This window comes from Pseudophryne corroboree, unplaced genomic scaffold, assembly GCF_028390025.1.
Source record: "Pseudophryne corroboree isolate aPseCor3 unplaced genomic scaffold, aPseCor3.hap2 scaffold_160, whole genome shotgun sequence".
In the NCBI taxonomy this organism is placed as follows: Eukaryota; Metazoa; Chordata; class Amphibia; order Anura; family Myobatrachidae; genus Pseudophryne; species Pseudophryne corroboree.
The window spans coordinates 1,213,378-1,240,020 of record NW_026968233.1 but is presented as its reverse complement, the minus strand read 5'-3'; positions in this window follow the sequence as shown (position 1 = coordinate 1,240,020).

Below are 26,643 nucleotides of genomic sequence, written 5' to 3'. Positions count from 1 at the left end.
TTGTTTGGTGCGTAGAGGATAAACAGCGAGTCAGTTTTCCAATGCGTAGCTCTTTGCAAAAGAGAGATATTGGCAAGGAAAAGCTGTCTTGTACCTTTGCATTTTTCTCCCAAACGAAGGACACTAGAATGAAAATTTTAAAGCCTGCTGTTAGTGCATCATCTACACGACATAGCCCTGAATTTTCCAATGCGTAGCTCTTTGCAAAAGAGAGATATTGGCAAGGAAAAGCTGTCTTGTACCTTTGCATTTTTCTCCCAAACGAAGGACACTAGAAAGAAAATTTTAAAGCCTCCTGTTAGGCCATCATCTACACGACATAGCCCTGAATTTTCCAATGCGCAGCTCTTTGCAAAAGAGAGATATTGGCAAGGAAAAGCTGTCTTGTACCTTTGCATTTTTCTCCCAAACGAAGGACACTAGAAAGAAAATTTTAAAGCCTCCTGTTAGGCCATCATCTACACGACATAGCCCTGAATTTTCCAATGTGCAGCTCTTTGCAAAAGAGAGATATTGGCAAGGAAAACCTGTCTTGTACCTTTGCATTTTTCTCCCAAACGAAGGACACTAGAAAGAAAATGTTAAAGCCTCCTGTTAGGCCATCATCTACACGACATAGCCCTGAATTTTCCAATGCGCAGCTCTTTGCAAAAGAGAGATATTGGCAAGGAAAAGCTGTCTTGTACCTTTGCATTTTTCTCCCAAACGAAGGTCACTAGAAAGAAAATTTTAAAGCCTCCTGTTAAGCCATCATCTACACGACATAGCCCTGAATTTTCCAATGCGTAGCTCTTTGCAAAAGAGAGATATTGGCAAGGAAAAGCTGTCTTGTACCTTTGCATTTTTCTACCAAACGAAGGACACTAGAAAGAAAATTTTAAAGCCTCCTGTTAGGCCATCATCTACACGACATAGCCCTGAATTTTCCAATGCGCAGCTCTTTGCAAAAGAGAGATATTGGCAAGGAAAAGCTGTCTTGTACCTTTGCATTTTTCTCCCAAACGAAGGACACTAGAAAGAAAATTTTAAAGCCTCCTGTTAGGCCATCATCTACACGACATAGCCCTGAATTTTCCAATGTGCAGCTCTTTGCAAAAGAGAGATATTGGCAAGGAAAACCTGTCTTGTACCTTTGCATTTTTCTCCCAAACGAAGGACACTAGAAAGAAAATGTTAAAGCCTCCTGTTAGGCCATCATCTACACGACATAGCCCTGAATTTTCCAATGCGCAGCTCTTTGCAAAAGAGAGATATTGGCAAGGAAAAGCTGTCTTGTACCTTTGCATTTTTCTCCCAAACGAAGGTCACTAGAAAGAAAATTTTAAAGCCTCCTGTTAAGCCATCATCTACACGACATAGCCCTGAATTTTCCAATGCGTAGCTCTTTGCAAAAGAGAGATATTGGCAAGGAAAAGCTGTCTTGTACCTTTGCATTTTTCTACCAAACGAAGGACACTAGAAAGAAAATTTTAAAGCCTCCTGTTAGGCCATCATCTACACGACATAGCCCTGAATTTTCCAATGCGCAGCTCTTTGCAAAAGAGAGATATTGGCAAGGAAAAGCTGTCTTGTACCTTTGCATTTTTCTCCCAAACGAAGGACACTAGAAAGAAAATTTTAAAGCCTCCTGTTAGGCCATCATCTACACGACATAGCCCTGAATTTTCCAATGCGCAGCTCTTTGCAAAAGAGAGATATTGGCAAGGAAAAGCTGTCTTGTACCTTTGCATTTTTCTCCCAAACGAAGGACACTAGAAAGAAAATTTTAAAGCCTCCTGTTAGGCCATCATCTACACGACATAGCCCTGAATTTTCCAATGCGCAGCTCTTTGCAAAAGAGAGATATTGGCAAGGAAAAGCTGTCTTGTACCTTTGCATTTTTCTCCCAAACGAAGGACACTAGAAAGAAAATTTTAAAGCCTCCTGTTAGGCCATCATCTACACGACATAGCCCTGAATTTTCCAATGCGCAGCTCTTTGCAAAAGAGAGATATTGGCAAGGAAAAGCTGTCTTGTACCATTGCATTTTTCTCCCAAACGAAGGACACTAGAAAATTTTTTTTAAAGCCTCCTGTTAGGCCATCATCTACACGACATAGCCCTGAATTTTCCAATGCGCAGCTCTTTGCAAAAGAGAGATATTGGCAAGGAAAAGCTGTCTTGTACCATTGCATTTTTCTCCCAAACGAAGGACACTAGAAAGAAAATTTTAAAGCCTCCTGTTAGGCCATCATCTACACGACATAGCCCTGAATTTTCCAATGCGCAGCTCTTTGCAAAAGAGAGATATTGGCAAGGAAAAGCTGTCTTGTACCTTTGCATTTTTCTCCCAAACGAAGGTCACTAGAAAGAAAATTTTAAAGCCTCCTGTTAAGCCATCATCTACACGACATAGCCCTGAATTTTCCAATGCGTAGCTCTTTGCAAAAGAGAGATATTGGCAAGGAAAAGCTGTCTTGTACCTTTGCATTTTTCTCCCAAACGAAGGACACTAGAAAGAAAATTTTAAAGCCGCCTGTTAGGCTATCATCTACACGACATAGCCCTGAATTTTCCAATGCGCAGCTCTTTGCAAAAGAGAGATATTGGCAAGGAAAAGCTGTCTTGTACCTTTGCATTTTTCTCCCAAACGAAGGACACTAGAAAGAAAATTTGAAAGCCTCCTGTTAGGCCATCATCTACACGACATAGCCCTGAATTTTCCAATGCGCAGCTCTTTGCAAAAGAGAGATATTGGCAAGGAAAAGCTGTCTTGTACCTTTGCATTTTTCTCCCAAACGAAGGACACTAGAAAGAAATTTTTAAAGCCTCCTGTTAGGCCATCATCTACACGATATAGCCCTGAATTTTCCAATGCGCAGCTCTTTGCAAAAGAGAGATATTGGCAAGGAAAAGCTGTCTTGTACCTTTGCATTTTTCTCCCAAACGAAGGACACTAGAAAGAAAATTTTAAAGCCTCATGTTAGGCCATCATCTACACGACATAGCCCTGAATTTTCCAATGCGCAGCTCTTTGCAAAAGAGAGATATTGGCAAGGAAAAGCTGTCTTGTACCATTGCATTTTTCTCCCAAACGAAGGTCACTAGAAAGAAAATTTTAAAGCCTCCTGTTAGGCCATCATCTACACGACATAGCCCTGAATTTTCCAATGCGCAGCTCTTTGCAAAAGAGAGATATTGGCAAGGAAAAGCTGTCTTGTACCATTGCATTTTTCTCCCAAACGAAGGACACTAGAAAGAAAATTTTAAAGCCTCCTGTTAGGCCATCATCTACACGACATAGCCCTGAATTTTCCAATGCGCAGCTCTTTGCAAAAGAGAGATATTGGCAAGGAAAAGCTGTCTTGTACCTTTGCATTTTTCTCCCAAACGAAGGTCACTAGAAAGAAAATTTTAAAGCCTCCTGTTAAGCCATCATCTACACGACATAGCCCTGAATTTTCCAATGCGTAGCTCTTTGCAAAAGAGAGATATTGGCAAGGAAAAGCTGTCTTGTACCTTTGCATTTTTCTCCCAAACGAAGGACACTAGAAAGAAAATTTTAAAGCCTCCTGTTAGGCCATCATCTACACGACATAGCCCTGAATTTTCCAATGCGCAGCTCTTTGCAAAAGAGAGATATTGGCAAGGAAAAGCTGTCTTGTACCTTTGCATTTTTCTCCCAAGCGAAGGACACTAGAAAGAAAATTTTAAAGCCTCCTGTTAGGCCATCATCTACACGACATAGCCCTGAATTTTCCAATGCGCAGCTCTTTGCAAAAGAGAGATATTGGCAAGGAAAAGCTGTCTTGTACCATTGCATTTTTCTCCCAAACGAAGGACACTAGAAAGAAAATTTTAAAGCCTCCTGTTAGGCCATCATCTACACGACATAGCCCTGAATTTTCCAATGCGTAGCTCTTTGCAAAAGAGAGATATTGGCAAGGAAAAGCTGTCTTGTACCTTTGCATTTTTCTCCCAAACGAAGGACACTAGAAAGAAAATTTTAAAGCCTCCTGTTAGGCCATCATCTACACGACATAGCCCTGAATTTTCCAATGCGTAGCTCTTTGCAAAAGAGAGATATTGGCAAGGAAAAGCTGTCTTGTACCTTTGCATTTTTCTCCCAAACGAAGGACACTAGAAAGAAAATTTTAAAGCCTCCTGTTAGTGCATCATCTACACGACATAGCCCTGACTTTTCCAATGCTTAGCTCTTTGCAAAAGAGAGATATTGGCAAGGAAAAGCTGTCTTGTACCTTTGCATTTTTCTCCCAAACGAAGGACACTAGAATGAAAATTTTAAAGCCTCCTGTTAGTGCTTCATCTACACGGTATAGCCCTGAATTTTCCAATGCGTAGCTCTTTGCAAAAGAGAGATATTGGCAAGGAAAAGTTGTCTTGTACCTTTGCATTTTTCTCCCAAACGAAGGACACTAGAATGAAAATTTTAAAGCCTCCTGTTAGGCCATCATCTACACGGCATAGCCCTGAATTTTCCAATGCGCAGCTCTTTGCAAAAGAGAGATATTGGCAAGGAAAAGCTGTCTTGTACCTTTGCATTTTTCTCCCAAACGAAGGACACTAGAATGAAAATTTTAAAGCCTCCTGTTAGGCCATCATCTACACGACATAGCCCTGAATTTTCCAATGCGCAGCTCTTTGCAAAAGAGAGATATTGGCAAGGAAAAGCTGTCTTGTACCTTTGCATTTTTCTCCCAAACGAAGGTCACTAGAAAGAAAATTTTAAAGCCTCCTGTTAGGCCATCATCTACACGACATAGCCCTGAATTTTCCAATGCGTAGCTCTTTGCAAAAGAGAGATATTGGCAAGGAAAAGCTGTCTTGTACCTTTGCATTTTCTCCCAAACGAAGGACACTAGAAAGAAAATTTTAAAGCCTCCTGTTAGGCCATCATCTACACGACATAGCCCTGAATTTTCCAATGTGCAGCTCTTTGCAAAAGAGAGATATTGGCAAGGAAAAGCTGTCTTGTACCTTTGCATTTTTCTCCCAAACGAAGGACACTAGAAAGAAAATTTTAAAGCCTCCTGTTAGGCCATCATCTACACGACATAGCCCTGAATTTTCCAATGCGCAGCTCTTTGCAAAAGAGAGATATTGGCAAGGAAAAGCTGTCTTGTACCTTTGCATTTTTCTCCCAAACGAAGGTCACTAGAAAGAAAATTTTAAACCCTCCTGTTAGGCCATCATCTACACGACATAGCCCTGAATTTTCCAATGCGTAGCTCTTTGCAAAAAGAGAGATATTGGCAAGGAAAAGCTGTCTTGTACCTTTGCATTTTTCTCCCAAACAAAGGACACTAGAATGAAAATTTTAAAGCCTCCTGTTAGTGCTTCATCTACACGGTATAGCCCTGAATTTTCCAATGCGCAGCTCTTTGCAAAAAGAGAGATATTGGCAAGGAAAAGCTGTCTTGTACCTTTGCATTTTTCTCCCAAACGAAGGACACTAGAATGAAAATTTTAAAGCCTCCTGTTAGTGCTTCATCTACACGGTATAGCCCTGAATTTTCCAATGCGCAGCTCTTTGCAAAAGAGAGATATTGGCAAGGAAAAGCTGTCTTGTACCTTTGCATTTTTCTCCCAAACGAAGGACACTAGAAAGATAATTTTAAAGCCTCCTGTTAGGCCATCATCTCCACGACATATCCCTGAATTTTCCAATGTGCAGCTCTTTGCAAAAGAGAGATATTGGCAAGGAAAAGCTGTCTTATACCATTGCATTTTTCTCCCAACCGAAGGACACTAGAAAGATAATTTTAAAGCCTCCTGTTAGGCCATCATCTACACGACATAGCCCTGAATTTTCCAATGCGTAGCTCTTTGCAAAAGAGAGATATTGGCAAGGAAAAGCTGTCTTGTACCTTTGCATTTTTCTCCCAAACGAAGGACACTAGAAAGAAAATTTTAAAGCCTCCTGTTAGGCCATCATCTACACGACATAGCCCTGAATTTTCCAATGCGCAGCTCTTTGCAAAAGAGAGATATTGGCAAGGAAAAGCTGTCTTGTACCATTGCATTTTTCTCCCAAACGAAGGACACTAGAAATAAAATTTTAAAGCCTCCTGTTAGGCCATCATCTACACGACATAGCCCTGAATTTTCCAATGCGCAGCTCTTTGCAAAAGAGAGATATTGGCAAGGAAAAGCTGTCTTGTACCATTGCATTTTTCTCCCAAACGAAGGACACTAGAAAGAAAATGTTAAAGCCTCCTGTTAGTGCTTCATCTACACGGTATAGCCCTGAATTTTCCAATGCGCAGCTCTTTGCAAAAAGAGAGATATTGGCAAGGAAAAGCTGTCTTGTACCTTTGCATTTTTCTCCCAAACGAAGGACACTAGAATGAAAATTTTAAAGCCTCCTGTTAGTGCTTCATCTACACGGTATAGCCCTGAATTTTCCAATGCGCAGCTCTTTGCAAAAGAGAGATATTGGCAAGGAAAAGCTGTCTTGTACCTTTGCATTTTTCTCCCAAACGAAGGACACTAGAAAGATAATTTTAAAGCCTCCTGTTAGGCCATCATCTCCACGACATATCCCTGAATTTTCCAATGTGCAGCTCTTTGCAAAAGAGAGATATTGGCAAGGAAAAGCTGTCTTATACCATTGCATTTTTCTCCCAACCGAAGGACACTAGAAAGATAATTTTAAAGCCTCCTGTTAGGCCATCATCTACACGACATAGCCCTGAATTTTCCAATGCGTAGCTCTTTGCAAAAGAGAGATATTGGCAAGGAAAAGCTGTCTTGTACCTTTGCATTTTTCTCCCAAACGAAGGACACTAGAAAGAAAATTTTAAAGCCTCCTGTTAGGCCATCATCTACACGACATAGCCCTGAATTTTCCAATGCGCAGCTCTTTGCAAAAGAGAGATATTGGCAAGGAAAAGCTGTCTTGTACCATTGCATTTTTCTCCCAAACGAAGGACACTAGAAATAAAATTTTAAAGCCTCCTGTTAGGCCATCATCTACACGACATAGCCCTGAATTTTCCAATGCGCAGCTCTTTGCAAAAGAGAGATATTGGCAAGGAAAAGCTGTCTTGTACCATTGCATTTTTCTCCCAAACAAAGGACACTAGAATGAAAATTTTAAAGCCTCCTGTTAGTGCTTCATCTACACGGTATAGCCCTGAATTTTCCAATGCGCAGCTCTTTGCAAAAAGAGAGATATTGGCAAGGAAAAGCTGTCTTGTACCTTTGCATTTTTCTCCCAAACGAAGGACACTAGAATGAAAATTTTAAAGCCTCCTGTTAGTGCTTCATCTACACGGTATAGCCCTGAATTTTCCAATGCGCAGCTCTTTGCAAAAGAGAGATATTGGCAAGGAAAAGCTGTCTTGTACCTTTGCATTTTTCTCCCAAACGAAGGACACTAGAATTAAAATTTTAAAGCCTCCTGTTAGGCCATCATCTCCACGACATATCCCTGAATTTTCCAATGTGCAGCTCTTTGCAAAAGAGAGATATTGGCAAGGAAAAGCTGTCTTATACCATTGCATTTTTCTCCCAACCGAAGGACACTAGAAAGATAATTTTAAAGCCTCCTGTTAGGCCATCATCTACACGACATAGCCCTGAATTTTCCAATGCGCAGCTCTTTGCAAAAGAGAGATATTGGCAAGGAAAAGCTGTCTTGTACCTTTGCATTTTTCTCCCAAACGAAGGACACTAGAATTAAAATTTTAAAGCCTCCTGTTAGGCCATCATCTCCACGACATATCCCTGAATTTTCCAATGTGCAGCTCTTTGCAAAAGAGAGATATTGGCAAGGAAAAGCTGTCTTATACCATTGCATTTTTCTCCCAACCGAAGGACACTAGAAAGATAATTTTAAAGCCTCCTGTTAGGCCATCATCTACACGACATAGCCCTGAATTTTCCAATGTGCAGCTCTTTGCAAAAGAGAGATATTGGCAAGGAAAAGCTGTCTTGTACCTTTGCATTTTTCTCCCAAACGAAGGACACTAGAAAGATAATTTTAAAGCCTCCTGTTAGGCCATCATCTCCACGACATATCCCTGAATTTTCCAATGTGCAGCTCTTTGCAAAAGAGAGATATTGGCAAGGAAAAGCTGTCTTATACCATTGCATTTTTCTCCCAACCGAAGGACACTAGAAAGATAATTTTAAAGCCTCCTGTTAGGCCATCATCTACACGACATAGCCCTGAATTTTCCAATGCGTAGCTCTTTGCAAAAGAGAGATATTGGCAAGGAAAAGCTGTCTTGTACCTTTGCATTTTTCTCCCAAACGAAGGACACTAGAAAGAAAATTTTAAAGCCTCCTGTTAGGCCATCATCTACACGACATAGCCCTGAATTTTCCAATGCGCAGCTCTTTGCAAAAGAGAGATATTGGCAAGGAAAAGCTGTCTTGTACCATTGCATTTTTCTCCCAAACGAAGGACACTAGAAATAAAATTTTAAAGCCTCCTGTTAGGCCATCATCTACACGACATAGCCCTGAATTTTCCAATGCGCAGCTCTTTGCAAAAGAGAGATATTGGCAAGGAAAAGCTGTCTTGTACCATTGCATTTTTCTCCCAAACAAAGGACACTAGAATGAAAATTTTAAAGCCTCCTGTTAGTGCTTCATCTACACGGTATAGCCCTGAATTTTCCAATGCGCAGCTCTTTGCAAAAAGAGAGATATTGGCAAGGAAAAGCTGTCTTGTACCTTTGCATTTTTCTCCCAAACGAAGGACACTAGAATGAAAATTTTAAAGCCTCCTGTTAGTGCTTCATCTACACGGTATAGCCCTGAATTTTCCAATGCGCAGCTCTTTGCAAAAGAGAGATATTGGCAAGGAAAAGCTGTCTTGTACCTTTGCATTTTTCTCCCAAACGAAGGACACTAGAATTAAAATTTTAAAGCCTCCTGTTAGGCCATCATCTCCACGACATATCCCTGAATTTTCCAATGTGCAGCTCTTTGCAAAAGAGAGATATTGGCAAGGAAAAGCTGTCTTATACCATTGCATTTTTCTCCCAACCGAAGGACACTAGAAAGATAATTTTAAAGCCTCCTGTTAGGCCATCATCTACACGACATAGCCCTGAATTTTCCAATGCGCAGCTCTTTGCAAAAGAGAGATATTGGCAAGGAAAAGCTGTCTTGTACCTTTGCATTTTTCTCCCAAACGAAGGACACTAGAATTAAAATTTTAAAGCCTCCTGTTAGGCCATCATCTCCACGACATATCCCTGAATTTTCCAATGTGCAGCTCTTTGCAAAAGAGAGATATTGGCAAGGAAAAGCTGTCTTATACCATTGCATTTTTCTCCCAACCGAAGGACACTAGAAAGATAATTTTAAAGCCTCCTGTTAGGCCATCATCTACACGACATAGCCCTGAATTTTCCAATGTGCAGCTCTTTGCAAAAGAGAGATATTGGCAAGGAAAAGCTGTCTTGTACCTTTGCATTTTTCTCCCAAACGAAGGACACTAGAAAGATAATTTTAAAGCCTCCTGTTAGGCCATCATCTACACGACATATCCCTGAATTTTCCAATGCGCAGCTCTTTGCAAAAGAGAGATATTGGCAAGGAAAAGCTGTCTTGTACCTTTGCATTTTTCTCCCAAACGAAGGACACTAGAATGAAAATTTTAAAGCCTCCTGTTAGGCCATCATCTACACGACATAGCCCTGAATTTTCCAATGCGCAGCTCTTTGCAAAAGAGAGATATTGGCAAGGAAAAGCTGTCTTGTACCTTTGCATTTTTCTCCCAAACGAAGGTCACTAGAAAGAAAATTTTAAAGCCTCCTGTTAGGCCATCATCTACACGACATAGCCCTGAATTTTCCAATGCGTAGCTCTTTGCAAAAGAGAGATATTGGCAAGGAAAAGCTGTCTTGTACCTTTGCATTTTCTCCCAAACGAAGGACACTAGAAAGAAAATTTTAAAGCCTCCTGTTAGGCCATCATCTACACGACATAGCCCTGAATTTTCCAATGTGCAGCTCTTTGCAAAAGAGAGATATTGGCAAGGAAAAGCTGTCTTGTACCTTTGCATTTTTCTCCCAAACGAAGGACACTAGAAAGAAAATTTTAAAGCCTCCTGTTAGGCCATCATCTACACGACATAGCCCTGAATTTTCCAATGCGCAGCTCTTTGCAAAAGAGAGATATTGGCAAGGAAAAGCTGTCTTGTACCTTTGCATTTTTCTCCCAAACGAAGGTCACTAGAAAGAAAATTTTAAACCCTCCTGTTAGGCCATCATCTACACGACATAGCCCTGAATTTTCCAATGCGTAGCTCTTTGCAAAAAGAGAGATATTGGCAAGGAAAAGCTGTCTTGTACCTTTGCATTTTTCTCCCAAACAAAGGACACTAGAATGAAAATTTTAAAGCCTCCTGTTAGTGCTTCATCTACACGGTATAGCCCTGAATTTTCCAATGCGCAGCTCTTTGCAAAAAGAGAGATATTGGCAAGGAAAAGCTGTCTTGTACCATTGCATTTTTCTCCCAAACGAAGGACACTAGAAATAAAATTTTAAAGCCTCCTGTTAGGCCATCATCTACACGACATAGCCCTGAATTTTCCAATGCGCAGCTCTTTGCAAAAGAGAGATATTGGCAAGGAAAAGCTGTCTTGTACCATTGCATTTTTCTCCCAAACGAAGGACACTAGAATGAAAATTTTAAAGCCTCCTGTTAGTGCTTCATCTACACGGTATAGCCCTGAATTTTCCAATGCGCAGCTCTTTGCAAAAGAGAGATATTGGCAAGGAAAAGCTGTCTTGTACCTTTGCATTTTTCTCCCAAACGAAGGACACTAGAAAGATAATTTTAAAGCCTCCTGTTAGGCCATCATCTCCACGACATATCCCTGAATTTTCCAATGTGCAGCTCTTTGCAAAAGAGAGATATTGGCAAGGAAAAGCTGTCTTATACCATTGCATTTTTCTCCCAACCGAAGGACACTAGAAAGATAATTTTAAAGCCTCCTGTTAGGCCATCATCTACACGACATAGCCCTGAATTTTCCAATGCGTAGCTCTTTGCAAAAGAGAGATATTGGCAAGGAAAAGCTGTCTTGTACCTTTGCATTTTTCTCCCAAACGAAGGACACTAGAAAGAAAATTTTAAAGCCTCCTGTTAGGCCATCATCTACACGACATAGCCCTGAATTTTCCAATGCGCAGCTCTTTGCAAAAGAGAGATATTGGCAAGGAAAAGCTGTCTTGTACCATTGCATTTTTCTCCCAAACGAAGGACACTAGAAATAAAATTTTAAAGCCTCCTGTTAGGCCATCATCTACACGACATAGCCCTGAATTTTCCAATGCGCAGCTCTTTGCAAAAGAGAGATATTGGCAAGGAAAAGCTGTCTTGTACCATTGCATTTTTCTCCCAAACAAAGGACACTAGAATGAAAATTTTAAAGCCTCCTGTTAGTGCTTCATCTACACGGTATAGCCCTGAATTTTCCAATGCGCAGCTCTTTGCAAAAAGAGAGATATTGGCAAGGAAAAGCTGTCTTGTACCTTTGCATTTTTCTCCCAAACGAAGGACACTAGAATGAAAATTTTAAAGCCTCCTGTTAGTGCTTCATCTACACGGTATAGCCCTGAATTTTCCAATGCGCAGCTCTTTGCAAAAGAGAGATATTGGCAAGGAAAAGCTGTCTTATACCATTGCATTTTTCTCCCAACCGAAGGACACTAGAAAGATAATTTTAAAGCCTCCTGTTAGGCCATCATCTACACGACATAGCCCTGAATTTTCCAATGCGTAGCTCTTTGCAAAAGAGAGATATTGGCAAGGAAAAGCTGTCTTGTACCTTTGCATTTTTCTCCCAAACGAAGGACACTAGAAAGAAAATTTTAAAGCCTCCTGTTAGGCCATCATCTACACGACATAGCCCTGAATTTTCCAATGCACAGCTCTTTGCAAAAGAGAGATATTAGCAAGGAAAAGCTGTCTTGTACCTTTGCATTTTTCTCCCAAACGAAGGACACTAGAAAGAAAATTTTAAAGCCTCCTGTTAGGCCATCATCTACACGACATAGCCCTGAATTTTCCAATGCGCAGCTCTTTGCAAAAGAGAGATATTGGCAAGGAAAAGCTGTCTTGTACCTTTGCATTTTTCTCCCAAACGAAGGTCACTAGAAAGAAAATTTTAAACCCTCCTGTTAGGCCATCATCTACACGACATAGCCCTGAATTTTCCAATGCGTAGCTCTTTGCAAAAAGAGAGATATTGGCAAGGAAAAGCTGTCTTGTACCTTTGCATTTTTCTCCCAAACGAAGGACACTAGAATGAAAATTTTAAAGCCTCCTGTTAGTGCTTCATCTACACGGTATAGCCCTGAATTTTCCAATGCGCAGCTCTTTGCAAAAGAGAGATATTGGCAAGGAAAAGCTGTCTTGTACCTTTGCATTTTTCTCCCAAACGAAGGACACTAGAAAGATAATTTTAAAGCCTCCTGTTAGGCCATCATCTACACGACATAGCCCTGAATTTTCCAATGTGCAGCTCTTTGCAAAAGAGAGATATTGGCAAGGAAAAGCTGTCTTGTACCTTTGCATTTTTCTCCCAAACGAAGGACACTAGAAAGATAATTTTAAAGCCTCCTGTTAGGCCATCATCTACACGACATATCCCTGAATTTTCCAATGTGCAGCTCTTTGCAAAAGAGAGATATTGGCAAGGAAAAGCTGTCTTGTACCTTTGCATTTTTCTCCCAAACGAAGGACACTAGAAAGAAAATTTTAAAGCCTCCTGTTAGGCCATCATCTACACGACATAGCCCTGAATTTTCCAATGCGCAGCTCTTAGCAAAAGAGAGATATTGGCAAGGAAAAGCTGTCTTATACCATTGCATTTTTCTCCCAACCGAAGGACACTAGAAAGATAATTTTAAAGCCTCCTGTTAGGCCATCATCTACACGACATAGCCCTGAATTTTCAAATGTGCAGCTCTTTGCAAAAGAGAGATATTGGCAAGGAAAAGCTGTCTTGTACCTTTGGATTTTTCTCCCAAACGAAGGACACTAGAAAGAAAATTTTAAAGCCTCCTGTTAGGCCATCATCTACACGACATAGCACTGAATTTTCCAATGGGCAGCTCTTTGCAAAAGAGAGATATTGGCAAGGAAAAGTTGTCTTGTACCTTTGCATTTTTCTCCCAAACGAAGGTCACTAGAAAGAAAATTTTAAAGCCTCCTGTTAAGCCATCATCTACACGACATAGCCCTGAATTTTCCAATGCGTAGCTCTTTGCAAAAGAGAGATATTGGCAAGGAAAAGCTGTCTTGTACCTTTGCATTTTTCTCCCAAACGAAGGACACTAGAAAGAAAATTTTAAAGCCTCCTGTTAGGCCATCATCTACACGACATAGCCCTGAATTTTCCAATGCGCAGCTCTTTGCAAAAGAGAGATATTGGCAAGGAAAAGCTGTCTTGTACCTTTGCATTTTTCTACCAAACGAAGGACACTAGAAATAAAATTTTAAAGCCTCCTGTTAGGCCATCATCTACACGACATAGCTCTGAATTTTCCAATGCGCAGCTCTTTGCAAAAGAGAGATATTGGCAAGGAAAAGTTGTCTTGTACCTTTGCATTTTTCTCCCAAACGAAGGTCACTAGAAAGAAAATTTTAAAGCCTCCTGTTAAGCCATCATCTACACGACATAGCCCTGAATTTTCCAATGCGTAGCTCTTTGCAAAAGAGAGATATTGGCAAGGAAAAGCTGTCTTGTACCTTTGCATTTTTCTCCCAAACGAAGGACACTAGAAAGAAAATTTTAAAGCCTCCTGTTAGGCCATCATCTACACGACATAGCCCTGAATTTTCCAATGCGCAGCTCTTTGCAAAAGAGAGATATTGGCAAGGAAAAGCTGTCTTGTACCTTTGCATTTTTCTCCCAAACGAAGGACACTAGAAAGAAAATTTTAAAGCCTCCTGTTAGGCCATCATCTACACGACATAGCCCTGAATTTTCCAATGCGCAGCTCTTTGCAAAAGAGAGATATTGGCAAGGAAAAGCTGTCTTGTACCTTTGCATTTTTCTCCCAAACGAAGGTCACTAGAAAGAAAATTTTAAAGCCTCCTGTTAGGCCATCATCTACACGACATAGCCCTGAATTTTCCAATGCGTAGCTCTTTGCAAAAGAGAGATATTGGCAAGGAAAAGCTGTCTTGTACCTTTGCATTTTTCTCCCAAACGAAGGACACTAGAAAGAAAATTTTAAAGCCTCCTGTTAGGCCATCATCTACACGACAGAGCCCTGAATTTTCCAATGCGTAGCTCTTTGCAAAAGAGAGATATTGGCAAGGAAAAGCTGTCTTGTACCTTTGCATTTATCTCCCAAACGAAGGTCACTAGAAAGAAAATTTTAAAGCCTCCTGTTAAGCCATCATCTACACGACATAGCCCTGAATTTTCCAATGCGTAGCTCTTTGCAAAAGAGAGATATTGGCAAGGAAAAGCTGTCTTGTACCTTTGCATTTTTCTCCCAAACGAAGGACACTAGAAAGAAAATTTTAAAGCCTCCTGTTAGGCTATCATCTACACGACATAGCCCTGAATTTTCCAATGCGCAGCTCTTTGCAAAAGAGAGATATTGGCAAGGAAAAGCTGTCTTGTACCTTTGCGTTTTTCTCCCAAACGAAGGACACTAGAAAGAAAATTTTAAAGCCTCCTGTTAGGCCATCATCTACACGACATAGCCCTGAATTTTCCAATGCACAGCTCTTTGCAAAAGAGAGATATTGGCAAGGAAAAGCTGTCTTGTACCTTTGCATTTTTCTCCCAAACGAAGGACACTAGAAAGAAAATTTTAAAGCCTCCTGTTAGGCCATCATCTACACGACATAGCCCTGAATTTTCCAATGCGCAGCTCTTTGCAAAAGAGAGATATTGGCAAGGAAAAGCTGTCTTGTACCTTTGCATTTTTCTCCCAAACGAAGGACACTAGAAAGAAAATTTTAAAGCCTCCTGTTAGGCCATCATCTACACGACATAGCCCTGAATTTTCCAATGCGCAGCTCTTTGCAAAAGAGAGATATTGGCAAGGAAAAGCTGTCTTGTACCTTTGCGTTTTTCTCCCAAACGAAGGACACTAGAAAGAAAATTTTAAAGCCTCCTGTTAGGCCATCATCTACACGACATAGCCCTGAATTTTCCAATGCACAGCTCTTTGCAAAAGAGAGATATTGGCAAGGAAAAGCTGTCTTGTACCTTTGCATTTTTCTCCCAAACGAAGGACACTAGAAAGAAAATTTTAAAGCCTCCTGTTAGGCCATCATCTACACGACATAGCCCTGAATTTTCCAATGCGCAGCTCTTTGCAAAAGAGAGATATTGGCAAGGAAAAGCTGTCTTGTACCATTGCATTTTTCTCCCAAACGAAGGACACTAGAAAAAAATTTTTAAAGCCTCCTGTTAGGCCATCATCTACACGACATAGCCCTGAATTTTCCAATGCGCAGCTCTTTGCAAAAGAGAGATATTGGCAAGGAAAAGCTGTCTTGTACCATTGCATTTTTCTCCCAAACGAAGGACACTATAAAGAAAATTTTAAAGCCTCCTGTTAGGCCATCATCTACACGACATAGCCCTGAATTTTCCAATGCGCAGCTCTTTGCAAAAGAGAGATATTGGCAAGGAAAAGCTGTCTTGTACCTTTGCATTTTTCTCCCAAACGAAGTACACTAGAAAGAAAATTTTAAAGCCGCCTGTTAGGCTATCATCTACACGACATAGCCCTGAATTTTCCAATGCGCAGCTCTTTGCAAAAGAGAGATATTGGCAAGGAAAAGCTGTCTTGTACCTTTGCATTTTTCTCCCAAACGAAGGACACTAGAAAGAAAATTTTAAAGCCTCCTGTTAAGCCATCATCTACACGACATAGCCCTGAATTTTCCAATGCGTAGCTCTTTGCAAAAGAGAGATATTGGCAAGGAAAAGCTGTCTTGTACCTTTGCATTTTTCTCCCAAACGAAGGACACTAGAATTGAAATTTTAAAGCCTCCTGTTAGGCCATCATCTACACGACATAGCCCTGAATTTTCCAATGCGCAGCTCTTTGCAAAAGAGAGATATTGGCAAGGAAAAGCTGTCTTGTACCTTTGCATTTTTCTCCCAAACGAAGTACACTAGAAAGAAAATTTTAAAGCCGCCTGTTAGGCTATCATCTACACGACATAGCCCTGAATTTTCCAATGCGCAGCTCTTTGCAAAAGAGAGATATTGGCAAGGAAAAGCTGTCTTGTACCTTTGCATTTTTCTCCCAAACGAAGGACACTAGAAAGAAAATTTTAAAGCCTCCTGTTAGGCCATCATCTACACGACATAGCCCTGAATTTTCCAATGCGCAGCTCTTTGCAAAAGAGAGATATTGGCAAGGAAATGCATTTTTCTCCCAAACGAAGGACACTAGAAAGAAAATTTTAAAGCCTCCTGTTAGGCCATCATCTACACGACATAGCCCTGAATTTTCCAATGCGCAGCTCTTTGCAAAAGAGAGATATTGGCAAGGAAAAGCTGTCTTGTACCTTTGCATTTTTCTCCCAAACGAAGGACACTAGAAAGAAAATTTTAAAGCCTCCTGTTAGGCCATCATCTACACGACATAGCCCTGAATTTTCCAATGCGCAGCTCTTTGCAAAACAGAGATATTGGCAAGGAAAAGCTGTCTTGTACCATTGCATTTTTCTCCCAAACGAAGGTCACTAGAAAGAAAATTTTAAAGCCTCCTGTTAGGCCATCATCTACACGACATAGCCCTGAATTTTCCAATGCGCAGCTCTTTGCAAAAGAGAGATATTGGCAAGGAAAAGCTGTCTTGTACCATTGCATTTTTCTCCCAAACGAAGGACACTAGAAAGAAAATTTTAAAGCCTCCTGTTAGGCCATCATCTACACGACATAGCCCTGAATTTTCCAATGCGCAGCTCTTTGCAAAAGAGAGATATTGGCAAGGAAAAGCTGTCTTGTACCTTTGCATTTTTCTCCCAAACGAAGGACACTAGAAAGAAAATTTTAAAGCCTCCTGTTAGGCCATCATCTACACGACATAGCCCTGAATTTTCCAATGCGCAGCTCTTTGCAAAAGAGAGATATTGGCAAGGAAAAGCTGTCTTGTACCTTTGCATTTTTCTCCCAAACGAAGGACACTAGAAAGAAAATTTTAAAGCCTCCTGTTAGGCCATCATCTACACGACATAGCCCTGAATTTTCCAATGCGCAGCTCTTTGCAAAAGAGAGATATTGGCAAGGAAAAGCTGTCTTGTACCATTGCATTTTTCTCCCAAACGAAGGACACTAGAAAGAAAATTTTAAAGCCTCCTGTTAGGCCATCATCTACACGACATAGCCCTGAATTTTCCAATGCGTAGCTCTTTGCAAAAGAGAGATATTGGCAAGGAAAAGCTGTCTTGTACCTTTGCATTTTTCTCCCAAACGAAGGACACTAGAAAGAAAATTTTAAAGCCTCCTGTTAGGCCATCATCTACACGACATAGCCCTGAATTTTCCAATGCGTAGCTCTTTGCAAAAGAGAGATATTGGCAAGGAAAAGCTGTCTTGTACCTTTGCATTTTTCTCCCAAACGAAGGACACTAGAAAGAAAATTTTAAAGCCTCCTGTTAGTGCATCATCTACACGACATAGCCCTTACTTTTCCAAAGCTTAGCTCTTTGCAAAAGAGAGATATTGGCAAGGAAAAGCTGTCTTGTACCTTTGCATTTTTCTCCCAAACGAAGGACACTAGAATGAAAATTTTAAAGCCTCCTGTTAGTGCTTCATCTACACGGTATAGCCCTGAATTTTCCAATGCGTAGCTCTTTGCAAAAGAGAGATATTGGCAAGGAAAAGCTGTCTTGTACCTTTGCATTTTTCTCCCAAACGAAGGACACTAGAATGAAAATTTTAAAGCCTCCTGTTAGGCCATCATCTACACGGCATAGCCCTAAATTTTCCAATGCGCAGCTCTTTGCAAAAGAGAGATATTGGCAAGGAAAAGCTGTCTTGTACCTTTGCATTTTTCTCCCAAACGAAGGACACTAGAATGAAAATTTTAAAGCCTCCTGTTAGGCCATCATCTACACGACATAGCCCTGAATTTTCCAATGCGCAGCTCTTTGCAAAAGAGAGATATTGGCAAGGAAAAGCTGTCTTGTACCTTTGCATTTTTCTCCCAAACGAAGGACACTAGAAAGAAAATTTTAAAGCCTCCTGTTAGGCCATCATCTACACGACATAGCCCTGAATTTTCCAATGCGCAGCTCTTTGCAAAAGAGAGATATTGGCAAGGAAAAGCTGTCTTGTACCATTGCATTTTTCTCCCAAACGAAAGACACTAGAAAGAAAATTTTAAAGCCTCCTGTTAAGCCATCATCTACACGACATAGCCCTGAATTTTCCAATGCGTAGCTCTTTGCAAAAGAGAGATATTGGCAAGGAAAAGCTGTCTTGTACCATTGCATTTTTCTCCCAAACGAAGGACACTAGAAAGAAAATTTTAAAGCCTCCTGTTAGGCCATCATCTACACGACATAGCCCTGAATTTTCCAATGCGCAGCTCTTTGCAAAAGAGAGATATTGGCAAGGAAAAGCTGTCTTGTACCATTGCATTTTTCTCCCAAACGAAGGACACTAGAAAGAAAATTTTAAAGCCTCCTGTTAGGCCATCATCTACACGACATAGCCCTGAATTTTCCAATGCGCAGCTCTTTGCAAAAGAGAGATATTGGCAAGGAAAAGCTGTCTTGTACCTTTGCATTTTTCTCCCAAACGAAGGTCACTAGAAAGAAAATTTTAAAGCCTCCTGTTAAGCCATCATCTACACGACATAGCCCTGAATTTTCCAATGCGTAGCTCTTTGCAAAAGAGAGATATTGGCAAGGAAAAGCTGTCTTGTACCTTTGCATTTTTCTCCCAAACGAAGGACACTAGAAAGAAAATTTTAAAGCCTCCTGTTAGGCCATCATCTACACGACATAGCCCTGAATTTTCCAATGCGCAGCTCTTTGCAAAAGAGAGATATTGGCAAGGAAAAGCTGTCTTGTACCATTGCATTTTTCTCCCAAACGAAGGACACTAGAAAGAAAATTTTAAAGCCTCCTGTTAGGCCATCATCTACACGACATAGCCCTGAATTTTCCAATGCGTAGCTCTTTGCAAAAGAGAGATATTGGCAAGGAAAAGCTGTCTTGTACCTTTGCATTTTTCTCCCAAACGAAGGACACTAGAAAGAAAATTTTAAAGCCTCCTGTTAGGCCATCATCTACACGACATAGCCCTGAATTTTCCAATGCGTAGCTCTTTGCAAAAGAGAGATATTGGCAAGGAAAAGCTGTCTTGTACCTTTGCATTTTTCTCCCAAACGAAGGACACTAGAAAGAAAATTTTAAAGCCTCCTGTTAGTGCATCATCTACACGACATAGCCCTTACTTTTCCAAAGCTTAGCTCTTTGCAAAAGAGAGATATTGGCAAGGAAAAGCTGTCTTGTACCTTTGCATTTTTCTCCCAAACGAAGGACACTAGAATGAAAATTTTAAAGCCTCCTGTTAGTGCTTCATCTACACGGTATAGCCCTGAATTTTCCAATGCGTAGCTCTTTGCAAAAGAGAGATATTGGCAAGGAAAAGCTGTCTTGTACCTTTGCATTTTTCTCCCAAACGAAGGACACTAGAATGAAAATTTTAAAGCCTCCTGTTAGGCCATCATCTACACGGCATAGCCCTAAATTTTCCAATGCGCAGCTCTTTGCAAAAGAGAGATATTGGCAAGGAAAAGCTGTCTTGTACCTTTGCATTTTTCTCCCAAACGAAGGACACTAGAATGAAAATTTTAAAGCCTCCTGTTAGGCCATCATCTACACGACATAGCCCTGAATTTTCCAATGCGCAGCTCTTTGCAAAAGAGAGATATTGGCAAGGAAAAGCTGTCTTGTACCTTTGCATTTTTCTCCCAAACGAAGGACACTAGAAAGAAAATTTTAAAGCCTCCTGTTAGGCCATCATCTACACGACATAGCCCTGAATTTTCCAATGCGCAGCTCTTTGCAAAAGAGAGATATTGGCAAGGAAAAGCTGTCTTGTACCATTGCATTTTTCTCCCAAACGAAGGACACTAGAAAGAAAATTTTAAAGCCTCCTGTTAAGCCATCATCTACACGACATAGCCCTGAATTTTCCAATGCGTAGCTCTTTGCAAAAGAGAGATATTGGCAAGGAAAAGCTGTCTTGTACCATTGCATTTTTCTCCCAAACGAAGGACACTAGAAAGAAAATTTTAAAGCCTCCTGTTAGGCCATCATCTACACGACATAGCCCTGAATTTTCCAATGCGCAGCTCTTTGCAAAAGAGAGATATTGGCAAGGAAAAGCTGTCTTGTACCATTGCATTTTTCTCCCAAACGAAGGACACTAGAAAGAAAATTTTAAAGCCTCCTGTTAGGCCATCATCTACACGACATAGCCCTGAATTTTCCAATGCGCAGCTCTTTGCAAAAGAGAGATATTGGCAAGGAAAAGCTGTCTTGTACCTTTGCATTTTTCTCCCAAACGAAGGTCACTAGAAAGAAAATTTTAAAGCCTCCTGTTAAGCCATCATCTACACGACATAGCCCTGAATTTTCCAATGCGTAGCTCTTTGCAAAAGAGAGATATTGGCAAGGAAAAGCTGTCTTGTACCTTTGCATTTTTCTCCCAAACGAAGGACACTAGAAAGAAAATTTTAAAGCCTCCTGTTAGGCCATCATCTACACGACATAGCCCTGAATTTTCCAATGCGCAGCTCTTTGCAAAAGAGAGATATTGGCAAGGAAAAGCTGTCTTGTACCATTGCATTTTTCTCCCAAACGAAGGACACTAGAAAGAAAATTTTAAAGCCTCCTGTTAGGCCATCATCTACACGACATAGCCCTGAATTTTCCAATGCGTAGCTCTTTGCAAAAGAGAGATATTGGCAAGGAAAAGCTGTCTTGTACCTTTGCATTTTTCTCCCAAACGAAGGACACTAGAAAGAAAATTTTAAAGCCTCCTGTTAGGCCATCATCTACACGACATAGCCCTGAATTTTCCAATGCGTAGCTCTTTGCAAAAGAGAGATATTGGCAAGGAAAAGCTGTCTTGTACCTTTGCATTTTTCTCCCAAACGAAGGACACTAGAAAGAAAATTTTAAAGCCTCCTGTTAGTGCATCATCTACACGACATAGCCCTTACTTTTCCAAAGCTTAGCTCTTTGCAAAAGAGAGATATTGGCAAGGAAAAGCTGTCTTGTACCTTTGCATTTTTCTCCCAAACGAAGGACACTAGAATGAAAATTTTAAAGCCTCCTGTTAGTGCTTCATCTACACGGTATAGCCCTGAATTTTCCAATGCGTAGCTCTTTGCAAAAGAGAGATATTGGCAAGGAAAAGCTGTCTTGTACCTTTGCATTTTTCTCCCAAACGAAGGACACTAGAATGAAAATTTTAAAGCCTCCTGTTAGGCCATCATCTACACGGCATAGCCCTAAATTTTCCAATGCGCAGCTCTTTGCAAAAGAGAGATATTGGCAAGGAAAAGCTGTCTTGTACCTTTGCATTTTTCTCCCAAACGAAGGACACTAGAATGAAAATTTTAAAGCCTCCTGTTAGGCCATCATCTACACGACATAGCCCTGAATTTTCCAATGCGCAGCTCTTTGCAAAAGAGAGATATTGGCAAGGAAAAGCTGTCTTGTACCTTTGCATTTTTCTCCCAAACGAAGGACACTAGAAAGAAAATTTTAAAGCCTCCTGTTAGGCCATCATCTACACGACATAGCCCTGAATTTTCCAATGCGCAGCTCTTTGCAAAAGAGAGATATTGGCAAGGAAAAGCTGTCTTGTACCATTGCATTTTTCTCCCAAACGAAGGACACTAGAAAGAAAATTTTAAAGCCTCCTGTTAAGCCATCATCTACACGACATAGCCCTGAATTTTCCAATGCGTAGCTCTTTGCAAAAGAGAGATATTGGCAAGGAAAAGCTGTCTTGTACCATTGCATTTTTCTCCCAAACGAAGGACACTAGAAAGAAAATTTTAAAGCCTCCTGTTAGGCCATCATCTACACGACATAGCCCTGAATTTTCCAATGCGCAGCTCTTTGCAAAAGAGAGATATTGGCAAGGAAAAGCTGTCTTGTACCATTGCATTTTTCTCCCAAACGAAGGACACTAGAAAGAAAATTTTAAAGCCTCCTGTTAGGCCATCATCTACACGACATAGCCCTGAATTTTCCAATGCGCAGCTCTTTGCAAAAGAGAGATATTGGCAAGGAAAAGCTGTCTTGTACCTTTGCATTTTTCTCCCAAACGAAGGTCACTAGAAAGAAAATTTTAAAGCCTCCTGTTAAGCCATCATCTACACGACATAGCCCTGAATTTTCCAATGCGTAGCTCTTTGCAAAAGAGAGATATTGGCAAGGAAAAGCTGTCTTGTACCTTTGCATTTTTCTCCCAAACGAAGGACACTAGAAAGAAAATTTTAAAGCCTCCTGTTAGGCCATCATCTACACGACATAGCCCTGAATTTTCCAATGCGCAGCTCTTTGCAAAAGAGAGATATTGGCAAGGAAAAGCTGTCTTGTACCTTTGCATTTTTCTCCCAAACGAAGGACACTAGAAAGAAAATTTTAATTAGGCCATCATCTACACGACATAGCCCTGAATTTTCCAATGCGCAGCTCTTTGCAAAAGAGAGATATTGGCAAGGAAAAGCTGTCTTGTACCATTGCATTTTTCTCCCAAACGAAGGACACTAGAAAGAAAATTTTAAAGCCTCCTGTTAGGCCATCATCTACACGACATAGCCCTGAATTTTCCAAAGCGCAGCTCTTTGCAAAAGAGAGATATTGGCAAGGAAAAGCTGTCTTGTACCTTTGCATTTTTCTCCCAAACGAAGGACACTAGAAAGAAAATTTTAAAGCCTACTGTTAGGCCATCATCTACACGACATAGCCCTGAATTTTCCAATGCGCAGCTCTTTGCAAAAGAGAGATATTGGCAAGGAAAAGCTGTCTTGTACCATTGCATTTTTCTCCCAAACGAAGGACACTAGAAAGAAAATTTTAAAGCCTCCTGTTAGACCATCATCTACACGGCATAGCCATGAATTTTCCAATGCGCAGCTCTTTGCAAAAGAGAGATATTGGCAAGGAAAAGCTATCTTGTACCTTTGCATTTTTCTCCCAAACAAAGGACACTAGAATTAAAATTTTAAAGCCTCCTGTTAGGCCATCATCTACACGACATAGCCCTGAATTTTCCAATGCGCAGCTCTTTGCAAAAGAGAGATATTGGCAAGGAAAAGCTGTCTTGTACCTTTGCATTTTTCTCCCAAACGAAGGACACTAGAAAGAAAATTTTAAAGCCTCCTGTTAGGCCATCATCTACACGACATAGCCCTGATTTTTCCAATGCGCAGCTCTTTGCAAAAGAGAGATATTGGCAAGGAAAAGCTGTCTTGAACCATTTCATTTTTCTCCCAAACGAAGGACACTAGAAAGAAAATTTTAAAGCCTCCTGTTAGGCCATCATCTACACGACATAGCCCTGAATTTTCCAATGCGCAGCTCTTTGCAAAAGAGAGATATTGGCAAGGAAAAGCTGTCTTGTACCTTTGCATTTTTCTCCCAAACGAAGGACACTAGAATTAAAATTTTAAAGCCTCCTGTTAGGCCATCATCTACACGACATAGCCCTGAATTTTCCAATGCGCAGCTCTTTGCAAAAGAGAGATATTGGCAAGGAAAAGCTGTCTTGTACCTTTGCATTTTTCTCCCAAACGAAGGACACTAGAATTAAAATGTTAAAGCCTCCTGTTATGCCATCATCTACACGACATAGCCCTGAATTTTCCAATGCGCAGCTCTTTGCAAAAGAGAGATATTGGCCAGGAAAAGCTGTCTTGTACCTTTGCATTTTTCTCCCAAACGAAGGACACTAGAATTAAAATTTTAAAGCCTCCTGTTAGGCCATCATCTACACGACATAGCCCTGAATTTTCCAATGCGCAGCTCTTTGCAAAAGAGAGATATTGGCAAGGAAAAGCTGTCTTGTACCTTTGCATTTTTCTCCCAAACGAAGGTCACTAGAAAGAAAATTTTAAAGCCTCCTGTTAGGCCATCATCTACACGACATAGCCCTGAATTTTCCAATGCGTAGCTCTTTGCAAAAGAGAGATATTGGCAAGGAAAAGCTGTCTTGTACCTTTGCATTTTTCTCCCAAACGAAGGACACTAGAAAGAAAATTTTAAAGCCTCCTGTTAGGCCATCATCTACACGACATAGCCCTGATTTTTCCAATGCGCAGCTCTTTGCAAAAGAGAGATATTGGCAAGGAAAAGCTGTCTTGTACCATTGCATTTTTCTCCCAAACGAAGGACACTAGAAAGAAAATTTTAAAGCCTCCTGTTAGGCCATCATCTACACGACATAGCCCTGAATTTTCCAATGCGCAGCTCTTTGCAAAAGAGAGATATTGGCAAGGAAAAGCTGTCTTGTACCTTTGCATTTTTCTCCAAACGAAGGACACTAGAATTAAAATTTTAAAGCCTCCTGTTAGGCCATCATCTACACGACATAGCCCTGAATTTTCCAATGCGCAGCTCTTTGCAAAAGAGAGATATTGGCAAGTAAAAAGCTGTCTTGTACCTTTGCATTTTTCTCCCAAACGAAGGACACTAGAATTAAAATTTTAAAGCCTCCTGTTATGCCATCATCTACACGACATAGCCCTGAATTTTCCAATGCGCAGCTCTTTGCAAAAGAGAGATATATGCAAGGAAAAGCTGTCTTGTACCTTTGCATTTTTCTCCCAAACGAAGGACACTAGAATTAAAATTTTAAAGCCTCCTGCTATGCCATCATCTACACGACATAGCCCTGAATTTTCCAATGCGCAGCTCTTTGCAAAAGAGAGATATTGGCAAGGAAAAGCTGTCAGGTACCTTTGCATTTTTCTCCCAAACGAAGGACACTAGTATTAAAATTTGAAAGACTCCTGTTAGGCCATCATCTACACGACATAGCCCTGAATTTTCCAATGCGCAGCTCTTTGCAAAAGAGAGATATTGGCAAGGAAAAGCTGTCTTGTACCTTTGCATTTTTCTCCCAAACGAAGGTCACTAGAAAGAAAATTTTAAAGCCTCCTGTTAGGCCATCATCTACACGACATAGCCCTGAATTTTCCAATGCGCAGCTCTTTGCAAAAGAGAGATATTGGCAAGGAAAAGCTGTCTTGTACCATTGCATTTTTCTCCCAAACGAAGGACACTAGAAAGAAAATTTTAAAGCCTCCTGTTAGGCCATCATCTACACGACATAGCCCTTACTTTTCCAATGCGCAGCTCTTTGCAAAAGAGAGATATTGGCAAGGAAAAGCTGTCTTGTACCTTTGCATTTTTCTCCCAAACGAAGGACACTAGAAAGAAAATTTTAAAGCCTCCTGTTAGGCCATCATCTACACGACATAGCCCTGAATTTTCCAATGCGTAGCTCTTTGCAAAAGAGAGATATTGGCAAGAAAAAGCTGTCTTGTACCTTTGCATTTTTCTCCCAAACGAAGGACACTAGAAAGAAAATTTTAAAGCCTCCTGTTAGGCCATCATCTACACGACATAGCCCTGATTTTTCCAATGCGCAGCTCTTTGCAAAAGAGAGATATTGGCAAGGAAAAGCTGTCTTGTACCATTGCATTTTTCTCCCAAACGAAGGACACTAGAAAGAAAATTTTAAAGCCTCCTGTTAGGCCATCATCTACACGACATAGCCCTGAATTTTCCAATGCGCAGCTCTTTGCAAAAGAGAGATATTGGCAAGGAAAAGCTGTCTTGTACCTTTGCATTTTTCTCCCAAACGAAGGACACTAGAAAGAAAATTTTAAAGCCTCCTGTTAGGCCATCATCTACACGACATAGCCCTGAATTTTCCAATGCGCAGCTCTTTGCAAAAGAGAGATATTGGCAAGGAAAAGCTGTCTTGTACCTTTGCATTTTTCTCCCAAACGAAGGACACTAGAATTAAAATTTTAAAGCCTCCTGCTATGCCATCATCTACACGACATAGCCCTGAATTTTCCAATGCGCAGCTCTTTGCAAAAGAGAGATATTGGCAAGGAAAAGCTGTCAGGTACCTTTGCATTTTTCTCCCAAACGAAGGACACTAGAAAGAAAATTTTAAAGCCTCCTGTTAGGCCATCATCTACACGACATAGCCCTGAATTTTCCAATGCGCAGCTCTTTGCAAAAGAGAGATATTGGCAAGGAAAAGCTGTCTTGTACCTTTGCATTTTTCTCCCAAACGAAGGTCACTAGAAAGAAAATTTTAAAGCCTCCTGTTAAGCCATCATCTACACGACATAGCCCTGAATTTTCCAATGCGTAGCTCTTTGCAAAAGAGAGATATTGGCAAGGAAAAGCTGTCTTGTACCTTTGCATTTTTCTCCCAAACGAAGGACACTAGAAAGAAAATTTTAAAGCCTCCTGTTAGGCCATCATCTACACGACATAGCCCTGAATTTTCCAATGCGCAGCTCTTTGCAAAAGAGAGATATTGGCAAGGAAAAGCTATCTTGTACCTTTGCATTTTTCTCCCAAACGAAGGACACTAGAATTAAAATTTTAAAGCCTCCTGTTAGGCCATCATCTACACG